General features: G+C 44.3%; 1 pseudogene; it reads left to right on the top strand.

Annotated features, from left to right (window-relative positions):
- Positions 1–231: 231 nt before the first annotated feature.
- On the top strand, positions 232–9267 carry LOC138445056 (nuclear receptor subfamily 2 group C member 2-like; annotated as a pseudogene).
- Positions 9268–14681: the final 5414 nt, after the last annotated feature.

Below are 14681 nucleotides of genomic sequence, written 5' to 3'. Positions count from 1 at the left end.
CAACTCAACAGGCACTGAGCAACTACTGTCAGCAATGTTGCCCCTCCCACTGTGGGTCCAAAATCAAGAAGACTGGGGGCTGAGCCAAAAATCACAGTAAGGGCATCCCTTGAAGACCAGCCTGAGTATGTAGGGGGAAGGATGAGGAAGGTTTCCAGGAGAGGGATACCTGAGGTCAATCAAGGAGGTGGGAATGAGCCAGCAGGATGGGGTGGGGGGGGTGCAGGCATGATGGAGAAGACAGCTTCGGCAGAGACAGACATGGTGCTGCCCAGACGTTACTGTGAGCATGAATCCCCGGAAGAGCTGGTTAAAACGTGGGATCTGATTCAAGAGGGCAAGGTGGCCGCCGAGATTTCCCTCTCCAACAAGCTCTCAGGTGACGCCAATGCTGCCGCTGGAAGGACCACGCTTGCCGGATGAGAGCTGCACTTAAAGCAGCCAGGCGCTTCAGCAGTCTGTTCCCAGATGTGCTGCACATTGGAGTCACATGGAGATTTAAAAAGTACTGAAGCCTGAAGGGACCAGACAACCTACAGAATCGGAAAAAATATTTGCAAACTCTATTATTTATGTGGTATGTATCAGATATACATCTGATGAGGGGTTGATATCCAAAATATATAAAGAAGACATACAGCTCACTAATAAAAAAGCAAATAACCGAATTAAAAGTGGGCAAAGGACCTAAATAAACAATCTTCCAAAGAATGTATATAAAAGGCCAATAGGTACATAAGAGAGATGTTCTACATCACTAGTCATTTGGGAAATGCAAATTAAGACCACAGTGAGATATCACCTCACTTCTATTAGAATAGCCATCACCAATAAGAGAGGAAATAACAAATGCTAGTATAGATGTGGAGAGCATGGAACACTTGTGCAGTGTTGGTGGGAATGTGAATTGGTACAGCAACTATGGAAAACAGTGTGGAGGAGCCCACGAGGTTCCTCAAAAACATAAAGTAGAACTGCAACAGATCTTGTAATTCCATTTCCAGGAATAAAGCCAAAGAAAATGAGAACACTAACTCAACAAGTTCTCTGCAACTCCATGCTCATAGCATAGCAGCATTCTTTAAAACAGGCAAAGCGTGGAAGCAAGCTTTGTGCCCATCAGTAGATGAATGGGTAAAGAAGTTGTGTGTGTATGTATATGCACATATCTATATGCAAAGATGCATATGAAATGGAGTATTGTTCAGCCGTTAAAAATAAGGAAATCCTACTATTTGTGACAACATGGATGAAACTTGAATGCATTACACAAAGGGAAATAAGTCAGACAGAGAAAGACAAACAGTGTACAATCTCACATGCAGACTCTGAAAATACACAACAAACCAAAAAAACTCACAGGAAAAAAGATCAGGCATGCGGTTACCTGAGGGAGAGGGCAAAACAAGAGAGAGTTGCAAGAAGGTGGCCGAAAGGGACAAATTACAAATTTCTAGGGACTTCCTGGTGGTCCAGTAGTTAAGAACCTGCCTGCCAATGCAGGGGATGAGTTCGATCCCCAGTCCAGGAAGGCCCCACGTGCCGAGCGCGGCCGGCGGTGCTCTGCACTCCAGAGCCCCGGCCCCGCCGCCGCCGCCAGTCCTGGGCACGCGGAGCCCGCGCGTCACCGCCGCTGCAACCGGGGCACTGGAGCCCGCGCTCTGCAGCCGCAGAAGCCCCGGGGAAGACGAGGCCCCACCCGCTTGTCGCAGCTAGAGGAAGCCCATGCCCAGCAACAAAGACCCAGGAGCAGCCGTGGAAATAAACCAATATGCACATTCCCCTGCCCGGTGGCTCAGAGGGTAAAGTGTCTGCCTGCAATGCCGGAGACCCGGGTTCGATCCCCCTGGCGGGAAGATCCCCCGGATAAGGAAATGGCAACCCACTCCAGTACTCTTACCTAGAAAAGTCCATGGATGGAGGAGCCTGGTAGGCTACAGTCCACGGGGTCGCAGAGTCGGACACGACTGAGCGACTTCACCTCACTTCACTTCACATATTTCTAGCTATATGCTAAGCAAGTACTGGAGCATGACGTACAACGTGATGTCCACGGCAAACATTGCTCTATGATAGGAAAGTCGTGAAGAGAGCACCTCCTAAGTGTTCTCCCCTCAGGGAGAAAATCACTTTCCTTTCTCTCCTTTCTTTTCACACTGTATCTGTGTGCGACGATGGACGTTAGCTGAGTGTGCTGTGATGAACACTTTACAAGAGCTGTAAATCAAACTATCATGTTCTAGGCCTTAAACTCATACAGCGTTGTGTGTCAATTATTTCTCAATAAAACTGGAGAAAAAAATGTTCAAGGTACTGATGCCTGGCTCCACCCCCAAACAGGCTGATATAACAGGATGCAACCCAGGCACCCAGGCATCAGTTCCGGAGGCAACAGTAGTCGAGAGTCCTTGGCATCCAAAGGGCCGGAAGGGGCCTTGTGCCTGCGCGGAGCTGGAGGGAACTGTAATGGGAGAAGTCAGCAGAGGCCCACCACAGGCCAAATGTCCATGCTCAGAAGTCTAGCTGTGTATACAGAGAGACACAGGAAAGAGAGATAGCTGATAGGTAATCGGACAGATGGATGGATGGATGGATGGATACATAGATAGACCCAGCTGCCTGTAAAGGTCTCATTTCTTAAATAGCTGGTAGATACTTCAAAATTATGATGTAAAAATCCAAACTCCTGCTTTCTGCCCCGCCCCCCCCCCCCCCCCCCCCCCCCCCGCAAAATGTTATTTTTCTGCTTTAGTCTTTCCCTTCTCAGTAAGTTTCAGCACCACCCTTCCGAAAGCTCTAGGGGTCACCCTTGAGTCTCACTGATTTTGACATCCATATTTAATTTTTACTCCTCAGTAGTTCTCTAATCTGAAGTTCTTGGGTGGATAACTGCAGCTCACTGAGGACACTGACTCAACCGGTGTTAAGTCTTTCCTCACGTGCTTTCTAACTCTGTACTGCCAGCTCTCCAGCACTCGCAGAACTCTAGGAGGGCACTCCTCCTGAGAGGCTTACATTTACTTCGCCAGAAGCCCAGGATTTTCAGAGGCTTGGATCTCTGTTAGTTTATTACCTTGGAGTTTTCTAGAACCATACTGACGGAAAGAGTTCAATCCCAACTCTGGGTGAAGATACTGACATAGTTATGGATTTTCAGGAATTTTTTTTTCTATCTAAAATCTAAATAAAGACATACAAATGTCCTTCAGACACTATTCTGCACCAGTGGGTAAGTTTTCTAGTGTGAATCTTCAAAGGCCCCAGGTTTCTGTGGGAGTCTCAAATGCAGCCCTTAAACTCATAGGAGTCCCAAGGCATTATCCCCTATTCTCGTGTAGGTCCTGAGGTCTAAACCTCTGTGCAACTGAGACAAAGACTTCCTGTAGCGCTCTTCTGATCCCACACCCCAGGCTGTCAAAGCACCTTCCAGTGTGGTTTTGGCTCTGGTTTTCAGTTCATACATTTTTAGTCCACTGGAAATGTTCTTACATGCTTTCTGCCTCAGTTACACATTTTTAAATGATACTTTTTTATATTTTCACTAATATGTGAGAGCATTTTATAACAGGAAGCTTTCTGGGTAATCTAGTTTACCATATTGCCAGAAACACACATAGCAAATGGTAGCATGATGCCACAAAGATGAATGGGATAGATTAAAATGAAGCATCTCAGACTTGAAGAAAAACCCTTACAGTTTTTCAGGGATTTCTACAGTGATGCGACACTACACATAGAATTCTACAGCGTCAGGAAATGTGGTGATATACGTATATATGTGTATATATATGTGTATATATGTGTATATATATGTGTATATATGTGTGTATATATATGTATATATATGTGTATATGTGTGTATATATGTGTATATGTGTGTATATATGTGTATATATGTGTATATATGTGTGTATATGTGTATATATATATGTATATGTGTGTATATATGTGTATATATGTGTGTATGTGTGTATATGTGTATATATGTGTATATGTGTGTATATATATGTATATATGTGTATATATGTGTATATGTGTATATATATGTGTATATGTGTGTATATATGTGTATATATGTGTATATATGTGTATATATATGTGTATATGTGTGTATATGTGTGTATATATGTGTATATATGTGTATATATATGTGTATATGTGTATATATGTGTATATGTGTGTGTATATGTGTATATATGTGTATATGTGTGTATATATGTGTATATGTGTGTATATATGTGTATATGTGTGTATATATGTGTATATATGTGTATATATATGTGTGTATATGTTTAGAAGCTTCTTTTGAGGTTTCTCATTTTACATCAAAGGTATTTTACAAAAGCACAGCCACATCCATTGAGGAAACACTTGTTCTGTCACAGTTGAAGTGGCTGAAATAATACCAAAAAAAGCATATGGTGAAACCCAAAATGTGTATCTTTGTTAGTCAAATATTGTTGCATGATATGTGGAAAGCATTATAGAAGAGTAAAGAAACAAATGTTGGAACAAATTACATAGTGTTGACCGTTTGCTATATATTTGGATGAAGCACTGATGTTTCTAACACTTTTCAGCTTATGGTATTTTCTGGATTCTGTTTCCAATAACAAAGTACATGAGGAACTATTTTTTATGAACCACACAAAAAGAGAACCAAATAATATTTTCCCTCAACTAAAGATAACATCTTTTAGAAAACCTATAATATATAGAAAAGTTCAGAAAACTACTTCAACTGAATTTTAGAAATTCCCAAGCAAAGGTACAAATGAAGTATTGATACCCCACATGGAATGTATTCCCTCCATCATCCGCAGGCAAGCTATTGGTAGCGAAGACAACGAATCCAAAAGACAGCAACGGATGCTGTAGGTGATGTCAGATTTATAGAAACAAGACATTCTGAAGCACAGGGGACTCTCTGCACTCTTTCCAGAGGGTAACTTTCTTAGACCAGGTTCCCTGGGAAGCAGATTCCGACAGGAACAGTCACATATAGAAATGCTACTGGGGAGCGCCCTTAAGGTCGACTGCAGGGACGTGACAGAGGCAAGAGGAGCGACTGATTGAGGCGCAGTTCCCACAAGGTCCCTGACCAACGCCCTGCACAGCTCAGGGCCTGCGGTGGCCACTCGGTGTGGTCTCAGCTCTCAGCAAGTCAGCCCGCCTTTAATCCAGTCGTTGACGGAGAGCTGCCCCCGGGAGGGGATGCACCTTGGGTGAGGTGTCCTTCTTCCACTGAGTGCTGTACCTAGAATGGCCTGCCAGCCACCAACATGGCGCAAAGGACTGGGAGACGTGTGCCAGCGTCCACAGAGGTAACCACGTAGAGGACTGCAGGAGAGACTGTGGAAAAGCGCCTGAAAGAACAGACTGACTGAAAAATGAAGTCTTCACTTTTCTCTTCCAAAGAAATTGAGTGATCCAAATGTGTTGACTTCGGCTATAGTAACAGTTGGTGGACAGTTCAGTCGCTCAGTCGTGTCCGACTCTTTGCGACCCCATGAATCGCAGCACGCCAGGCCTCCCTGTCCATCACCATCTCCCGGAGTTCACTCAGACTCATGTCCATCGAGTCCGTGATGCCATCCAGCCATCTCATCCTCGGTCGTCCCCTTCTCCTCCTGCCCCCAATCCCTCCCAGCATCAGAGTCTTTTCCAATGAGTCAACTCTTTGCATGAGGTGGCCAAAGTACTGGAGTTTCAGTTTTAGCATCATTCCTTCCAAAGAACACCCAGGGCTGATCTCCTTCAGAATGGACTGCTTGGATCTCCTTGCAGTCCAAGGGACTCTCAAGAGTCTTCTCCAACACCACAGTTCAAAAGCATCAATTCTTCGGTGCTCAGCTTTCTTCACAGTCCAACTCTCACATCCATACATGACCACAGGAAAAACCATAGCCTTGACTAGACGGACCTTTGTTGGCAAAGTAATGTCTCTGCTTTTCAGTATGCTATCTAGGTTGGTCATAACTTTTCTTCTAAGGAGTAAGCGTCTTTTAATTTCATGGCTGCAGTCACCATCTGCAGTGATTTTGCAGCCCTCAAAAAGAAAGTCTGATGCTATTTCCACTGTTTCCCCATCTGTTTCCCATGAAGTGATGGGACCAGATGCCATGACCTTCATTTTCTGAATGTTGAGCTTTTAAGCCAACTTTTTCACCCTCCTCTTTCACTCTCATCAAGAGGCTTTTTAGTTCCTCTTCACTTTGTGTCATGAGGGTGGTGTCATCTGCATATCTGAGGTTATTGATATTTCTCCCGGCAATCTTCATTCCAGTTTGTGCTTCTTTCAACCCAGCGTTTCTCATGATGTACTCTGCACATAAGTTAAATAAGCAGGGTGACGATATACAGCCTTGACGTACTCCTTTTCCTATTTGGAACCAGTCTGTTGTTCCATGTCCAGTTCTAACTGTTGCTTCCTGACCTGCATACACGTTTCTCAAGAGGCAGGTCAGGTGGGCTGGCATTCCCATCTCTTTCAGAATTTTCCACAGTTGATTCTGATCCACATAGTCAAAGGCTTTGGCATAGTCAATAAAGCAGAAATAGATGTTTTTCTGAAACTCTTTTGCTTTTTCGATGATCCAGCAGATGTTGGCAATTTGATCTCTGGCTCCTCCGCCTTTTCTAAAACCAGCTTGAACATCAGGGAGTTCATGGTTCACGTATTGCTGAAGCCTGGCTTGGAGAATTTTGAGCATCACTTTACTAGCGTGTGAGCTTACTTAACAAATGAAATTAACAAGGCTGCGCGTGGCCTTTCACTAGTCATGGTGCAGCGAGCGGGGGCCGCTCCTGGTGTGGTGCCCAGGCTTCAGAAGGTGGAGCTGAGGCTTCATGAGGCGCAGCGCGAGGGCTCAGCAGTTGCGGCTCCCAGGCTCTGAAGCACAGGCGCAACAGCCGTGGCGCATGGGCTTGGCTGTTCTGGGGCATGTGGGATCTTCCCAGACCAGGGACTGAGCCCATGCCCCCCGCACTGGCAGGCAGGTTCCTAACCACTGGGCAACCAGGCAAGTCCCTGAAATAAGGTTCTTGAATAGCACTGTGGCATGTCTCCCCACAGCAACAGCCCTCAGACACTGACAGCCATTCAATGAAATATCTATCAACAGTCAAACTGCCCCTAAACTCTGTCACAGATCTACTGTGTACAAGACCTTGCTGAGTAATCTGTTCTACACTTAGAATCTGAAGAAGAAGAAAGCCATGTGCAGGAAATTACACTTTGCCCACATACAGGGAATGAAGCACAAGCATCACCCGTGAATGCTGCTCTGCAGATGTGCAAGATCAAAGTTCCCAGACTCACAGACAAACTTATGGTGACCAAAGGGGGAGGGATAAGTTAAGAGTCTGGGACTGGTGAACAGAAGCACTTTGAGGTGCAAAGGGAGAAACCAAGCAATTGTGCTGCTGCAACTGAGAAAAACCTTTACCCAGAAGGATCTGAGAAATCTGATAGCCGCTCCCACACTCAAGGCAGATAAAGGGGAACAAGACAAACAGGTCTTGATCCAGGATGCTTGTGAACTGGCTGCAACTCTTCATACATGAGGATGGTGCCCTTCTCCTAACCGTGGATTCCAAGGCTGAAACAAGCCAGATCTGAGCACACTGGCAAATGAAGTAACCTCCTTTGTCAACTGAAGTGAATCCCTTATCAGTGGTGATGCTTCAGAAATACCCCAGGAGCATCAATAGGCAAGTGAGATTACTCTGGCATGTGATACTTTAGCTAAAACACTGAAAACCTCAGACAGCTCCTCACCTCCAAGCCTGGCAGGTGAGACAGATACCAGCAGAGGAGGGAACATCTATGTCATCATTAGAGACCAGTCCACACTCATCACTGGGTCCCAAGCCCTCCTTCTTTTCAGCATTCACATCCTGTGGCCAGCCCAATTCCAGAGCGCCTCGACATGCACTGCCTCTCAGGGCTACTTATGCCCATGTTTCCTCTCCATGCACTGAGCCAGGTTAAGCCTAGCCCTTCAGGCACTTGGGCAGGATTGCTGAACCAGCCTGGTGCAAGCCTGCTCAAATGAGCTCTCCAGCCTTGGCCTGGCCCAGAACATAAGTTTCCCACCACCCTGTGGCCATAGTCAATCAGCTGCAGAACAATATCCAGGAAGATAAACCTTCTGGCAAGTGGATAAAGTCAGTCATGGAGCACACCTGGAAGTTTCAGGAGTCGTGTAACAGAAGAGCAAAGCTGGGTATAGACAGCTATGAGTATGAGCATCCTAAAGCTATAGCTATCTTTAGTCCCCAGCATCCAGGCTTTTGAATCCAGCATTCAAAAATGAAGATCACGGCATCCGGTCCCATCACTTCATGGCAAACAGATGGGGAAACAATGGAAAGAGAGAGAGACTTTATTTTCTTGGGCTCCAAACACACTGCAGATGGTGACTTCAGCCATGAAATTAAAAGACGCTTGCTCCTTGGAAGAAAAGCTATAACCAAACCAGACAGCATATTAAAAATCAGAGACATTGCTTTATCAACAAAGGTCCGTCTAGTCAAAGCTATGGTTTTCCCAGTAGTCATGTACGGATGTGAGAGTCTGACTATAATTAAAGCTGAGCACTGAAGAGTTGATGCTTTCAAACTGTGGTGTTGGAGAAAACTCTTTTGAGTCCCTTGGACTGCAAGGAGATCAAACCAGTCAATCCTGAAGGAAATCACTCCTGAATATTCATTGAAAGAACTGATGCTGAAGCCTCAATACTTTGGCCACCTGATGCAAAGAACTGACTCACTGGAAAAGACCCTGATGCTGGGAAAGATTGAAGGTGGGAGAAGGGGACAACAGAGGATGAGATGGTTGGATGGCATCACTGACCCGATGGACATGCGTTTGAGTTGGCTCCGGGAGTTGGTGATGGACAGGGAGGCCCGGTGTGCTGCAGTCCAAGAGGTTGCAAAGAGTCAGATACAACTGAGTGACTGAACTAATCCAGATTTGGCCAGCACAAGCCAGATTTTAAGATTAGAAGAAAGGCGTAGATGGAGTTGGAGGATTGTGTTCAGAAAACCTACTTAGAAGACACCTACTGACTGGCCCAGATCCTCAAACCACCTGCAGGCACTCAGGCTGATGAACGCTAACATAACCAAAGAATGCTTTTTACTGCTGGTCACATGAGCAATGCTTCCATGGACAGCATAATCCCCCATATCCTTAAGCAGATGGCCGAGCATAACAGCCGGATCACTGATGCCAATGTACAGAGCACACCACACACCTGCTGAGGATGAGAAGCACAGGGGTCCTCCCGGGGCTGCTCAGATACAGAGAAAATAAAGTAGTGGTATTTTTGTACATGCAAATATTTCCAGTATGTTAGTCATTTTCCACCCGGTCTCTTCTTACCTGTTAGGGTTCATACGTTAGCAACTAAAAGACTACTAGGGTTCTTTCCTGCTGTAAGAAACGTTCCAATGCCTTCTGATGAAGCAGCAGATTTTTGTAACAATCTTTTAACTCAGTTTGTATTTAGAAATTGTCAAAGCACAAAACCCAAAAATTTTATAATGTCAGAGACTAGTATTAAAGAAAACTTTCAAGATAAGTCTCTTGAAAAACAAAGAAGCCTTCTTTGTTGTTATTGCTGTTTAGTTGCTAAGTTGTGTCTGACTCTTTTGGGACCCCAGGGACTGTAGCCCACCAGGCTCCTCTGTCCATGGGATTTCCCAGGCAAGAATACTGGAGTGGGTTGCCATTTCCTTCTCCAGGGAATCTTCCTGGCCCAGGGATAGAACCCGTGTCTTCTTTACCACTGAAGCACCAGTGAAGCCCAAAGAATCCTTATATTCCATGGTAAATTCCAATTCATTTTTTAAACACCTTAAGATGCTCAACTTGTCACCTAAGAAGTTTTATGAATAGTGTTAAGAACACAGTAAAGTACGTAGATGACAGAATTCAAGCCAGTATTCTCCTAACCTCTTCCAAAGAAGAATAAAGCCAAATGATTACAAGCCCTTTTTTGTCATACTTATTATAATAATTTGCATTAATAGTTTGTGATGGTTTTCTCATTATATTTAAGAAAGCAGTTATTGCTTATTAAGAATAGCTGTCTTTAGCAAAAATAAAATTTTTTAGACAAGATCTGATTTTAAAATGTCAAGCAGTTAGATAACCTATGCTCTTACTTACTATGTTAATTAGACTGTATTCAAACATGTAGATGCATTTTTTAAAGTACTGCCCCTAACATTATTCCTACTTTCCAAATTTCTTGCCATTATGATTGCGTATTTAGTGGAAATAAAAGTCAATACTACAAGTTGAAATAAGGAAAATACGTAAAATTACACTAAAACTCTGGCACGCTTCGGCTCACTCAGTCACGTCTGAATCTTTGTGACCCCATGGACTGCAGCACACAAGGCTTCCCTGTCCATCACCAACGTGCTCAAACTCGTGTCTATTGAGTCGGTGATGCCATCCAACCATCTCATCCTCTGTCATCCCCTTCTCCTCCTGCCTTTAATCTTTCCCACCATCAGGGTCTTTTCCAGTGAATCTGTTCTTCCCATCAGGTGGCCAAAGTATTGGAGTTTTAGCATCAGTCCTTCCAATGAATATTCAGGACTGAGTTCCTTTAGAATGGATCAGTTGAATCACCTTGCAGTCCAAAGGACTCTCAAGAGTCTTCTCCAACACCACAGCTCAAAAGCATCAATCCTTCGGTGCAGAGCTTTCTTTGTAGTCCAACACTCACATCCATACATGACCATAGGAAAAACCATCGCTTTGCCTAGATGGACCTTTGTTGGCAAAGTAATGTCTCTGCTTTTTAATATGCTATCTAGGTTGGTCATAGCTTTTCTTCCAAGGAGCAATCATCTTTTAATTTCATGGCTGCAGTCACCATCTGCAGTGCATTTGGAGCCCAAGAAAATAAAGTCTGACACTGTTTCCACATCTATTTCCCATGAAGTGATGGGACCGGAGGCCATGATCTTCATTTTCTGAATGTTGAGTTTTAAGCCAGGTTTTTCACTCTCCTCTTTCACTTTCATCAACAGGCTTTAGGTCCTCTTCACTTTCTGCCATAAGGGTGGTATCATCTTCATATCTGAGGTTATTGATATTTCTCCCGGCAATCTTGATTCTAGCTTGTGCTTCATCCAGCCCAGCGTTTCGCATGAGGTACTCTGCATATAAGCTAAATAAGCAAGGTGACAATATACAGTCTTAATATATTCCTTTCCCAATTTGGAACCAGTCTGTTGTTCCATGTCTGGTTCTGTTGTTTCTTGACCTGCATGCACATTTCTCAGGAGGCAGGTAAGATGGTCTGGCGTTCCCACCTCTTGAAGAATTTCCCAGTTTGTTGTGATCTACACAAAGGCTTTGGCATACTCAATAAAGCAGAAGTAGATACTCTTCTGGAATTCTGTGGCTTTTTAATGATTGAGCAGATATTGGCAATTTGATCTCTGGTTCTTCTGCCTTTTCTCAATCCAGCTTGAACATCTGGAAGTTCATGGTTCATGTACTGTTGAACCCTGGCTTGGAGAATTTTGAGTATTACTATGCTAGCATGTGAGATGAGTGCAATTGTGTGGTAGTTTGAGCATTCTTTGGCATTGCCCTTCTTTGTGAAATTGGAATGAAAACTGACCTTTTTGAGTCCTGTGGCCACTGCTGAGTTTTCCAAATTTGTTGGTATATTGAACGCAGCACTTTCACAGCATTAACTTTTACGATTTGAAACAGCTCAGCTGGAATCCTACCACTGCCGGGGGCCAGTGTGAGGAACTCCGCCCATGGCAACGGTCATGAGGAAGGAGGCTTGGCATACGCAAAGGCATGATCAAGCCTCGGAAAACCCCCTGTTCCTGAGCATCTACCCCCAAACCAGAGTCTATCTACTGTACTGTTCCGTGCTCTTGCCTACACCTCTGACTTTATGGGGGGCTGTTCCCCACCGGTTCTCTCAGAGAAGGAGTTAACGTGCAGCTCCAAGGCAATAACAATTCCTGGGCATGACAAGAGTGTTTCAGCTTACGGACTCCTCTGAAGGTTATCTAGCCCACCTGTATAGGTTCATCCGACCACATGTGATTGTTTACAGCCTCCCAACCTGAGAGGCACGAGATGTTTTAGACTTACTGAAGGCAAATTCTTCTGGGAAGTTAGAGATTATTAGTATAGTGGGTTGGTTAGAAATTATATTGGTGAAGGGTTTTTTCATTTGTTGTGCCAATAATTGCTGCTAATTCCCTGCCCTGAGTGTGACAAGGGTGTCTCAGGTCAAACCTCTCTGCTGGCAGACTAGCTTGTGTGACAGGATTATCCATACTCCTGCCACTACGCACATGATTGTTTACTACCTCTCAACCATAAACAGCACAGAGAATTTTGAGAGTCTTAATTAGCATAGGGCTTTTCTCATTGTTGAGTCAATGATTGCCACCAGGCCTCCATATCCTTAGGCACCTGGGAATATATTAATCAATGTATTTGGAATATAGAAAAGGAAATAGAGTAGTTTTTAAGGTTAGCAATACTAGACTTTTTGAGTTAATGAATTTTCCCTTTTGTAATAGATCACTGTACTTTGTTATAAATCACTGTCTTTGCTATGTAAAAATGTAACTACCTTAAGACTAAATAGATCTTAAGGGGAACATTGGTGAAAGGTTTTTCATTTGTTGGGCTGATGTTTGCTGGTAAATCTCCATGTTCCTGCCCTTATAATGAATATAACTAGCATATAGGAGAAATAAGTATTAACCTTTAAGATTAATCATGTTAACCTTGGGTTAAATAAATTCCTTTCTTGATTGTAACTCACTACACCCTCACCCTATAGGAATGCAACTTTATTTGGAGGGCGGTGCCTGGTTTAAGAAAAAACACCCTTGGAAAAAATAAGTTTTTTGATTATCAGAAAGAAAGGGTCGTAAAATGTCAGCAGGCCTCATGGCCAGAAGATGATGTAAAGCCCCTAAGATCTTTTTTTATGTAAGGCACCTGATTTTGATAAAGGTCAGGACTGCTGACCCCTGTGTGACTCTGTATTCATCCCTATGTGTTACAAAAGGTATATAAGCAAACTGAAAAATAAAGAAATCAGATCAGTTTCTGGAAAGACTGATTCCCCCATGTTGTTCCTTCTTGCTCCCCGTTTTTCTGGCTGAATTCCCATCTGGAGGGTGGGTACTCACCACGTCCACTGACTTGCCCTGGTTTTCAAGCCCACGCGAGAAGGAGCCCAAGGAGGGGCACCTTCCGATATTCAAGTGGCACCGGTGGCCCAACGTAGATGGTGCAAATTCCTTGTCTTGGAATTTTATTGGCATCCCACATAAACCAAGTTATTCAGCCTCTTTTTCTCTCCTACTATTTTCTGGCCGAATTCCGATCTGGTGCATGGGTACCCACCAAGCCTGCTAACTTTGCCTGGCCTTCTAAGATCGGACCAGGGGCGGGGGGTGCCTCAGTGCCTCCTCTCCTTCAGGAGAACAGGAAGACACCTGCGGCCTACGTAGGTGGTGATTGGTATTCCATGTAAACCAAGTCATTCAGCCTCTTTTTCTCTGCTAATTTTCTAATCCCTCTCTATCTGTAATTAAATAAGGTATTTCCAAGGACGCTGACTCTGTCCCCACCTTCGAATCACCCTGGATCCACCGGGGCTGGACCCCAGTATACCACCTCCACTAGCTTTGTTGGTAGAGAAGCTTCTTAAGGCCCCCCGACTCCACCTTCCAGGATGTCTGGCTCCAGGCGAGTGAGCACACGGTCGTGGTCACCTGGGTCGTGCAGCTCTTTTTGTGCAGCTCTCCTGTGTGTTCCTGCTGCCTTGCATGCTGACGGCTTGTTTTTCTTTATTTTGTCGTGTTGGGTCTTAGCTGTGGCACACAAGGTCTTCGCTGCATCACGTGTAATCTTTCACTGTTGCACACAGATTCTCTAGTGTGGCACACAGGCTGAGTAGTTGCAGCCCAGGCTCCAGAGCGCACAGGTTTAGCTGCCCTGCACCTGTGGGACCATAGTTTCCTAATATAGAGAGACAGAAAATCTATTAGTGTTTGCCTATGACCATGGGCAGGGTGGCTGGAAAGTAGGGAATGACTTTTAGTAGTTATCAGGGTTTATTTTTCAGAATGACAAAAATGTTCTAAAATTGATTGTGAGAATCATTGCAAATATTTGTGAATATCTTAAAAAACACTGATCTGTATACATTGTAAATGGGTGAATTTATGGTATGTGAATTATAACTTCATAAAGTTATTAATTTTTTAAGGAAAAAAAAAGGCAAATCAGAGGACCCTTCATGCTGTGCTTTTATAATCACACCTGCCTTCTTCCCACCCCTCCCAATCCTCTTTTCCATTTAGTGGCGATTGCTAGTTTGCCTTCTGTTTCAAAATTCTGCTATTTAAACAATGTTTCCTAAGTTAAAAATGACGCTAAAGCTGAAACTCCAGTACTTTGGCCACCTTATGTGAAGACCTGACTCATTGGAAAAGACTCTGATGCTGGGAGGGTTTGGGGGCAGGAGGAAAAGTGGACGACCGAGGATGAGATGGCTGGATGGCATCACGGACTCGATGGACGTGAGTCTGAGTGAACTCCGGGAGCTGGTGATGGACAGGGAGGCCTGGCGTGCTGCAATTCATGGGGTCGCAAAGAGCTGGAC

The sequence above is a fragment of the Ovis canadensis genome, chromosome 1 (assembly GCF_042477335.2).
Source record: "Ovis canadensis isolate MfBH-ARS-UI-01 breed Bighorn chromosome 1, ARS-UI_OviCan_v2, whole genome shotgun sequence".
Taxonomy (NCBI): domain Eukaryota; kingdom Metazoa; phylum Chordata; class Mammalia; order Artiodactyla; family Bovidae; genus Ovis; species Ovis canadensis.
The sequence above is the reverse complement of the archived record's forward strand: the minus strand, read 5'-3'. Positions and strand labels throughout refer to the sequence as shown.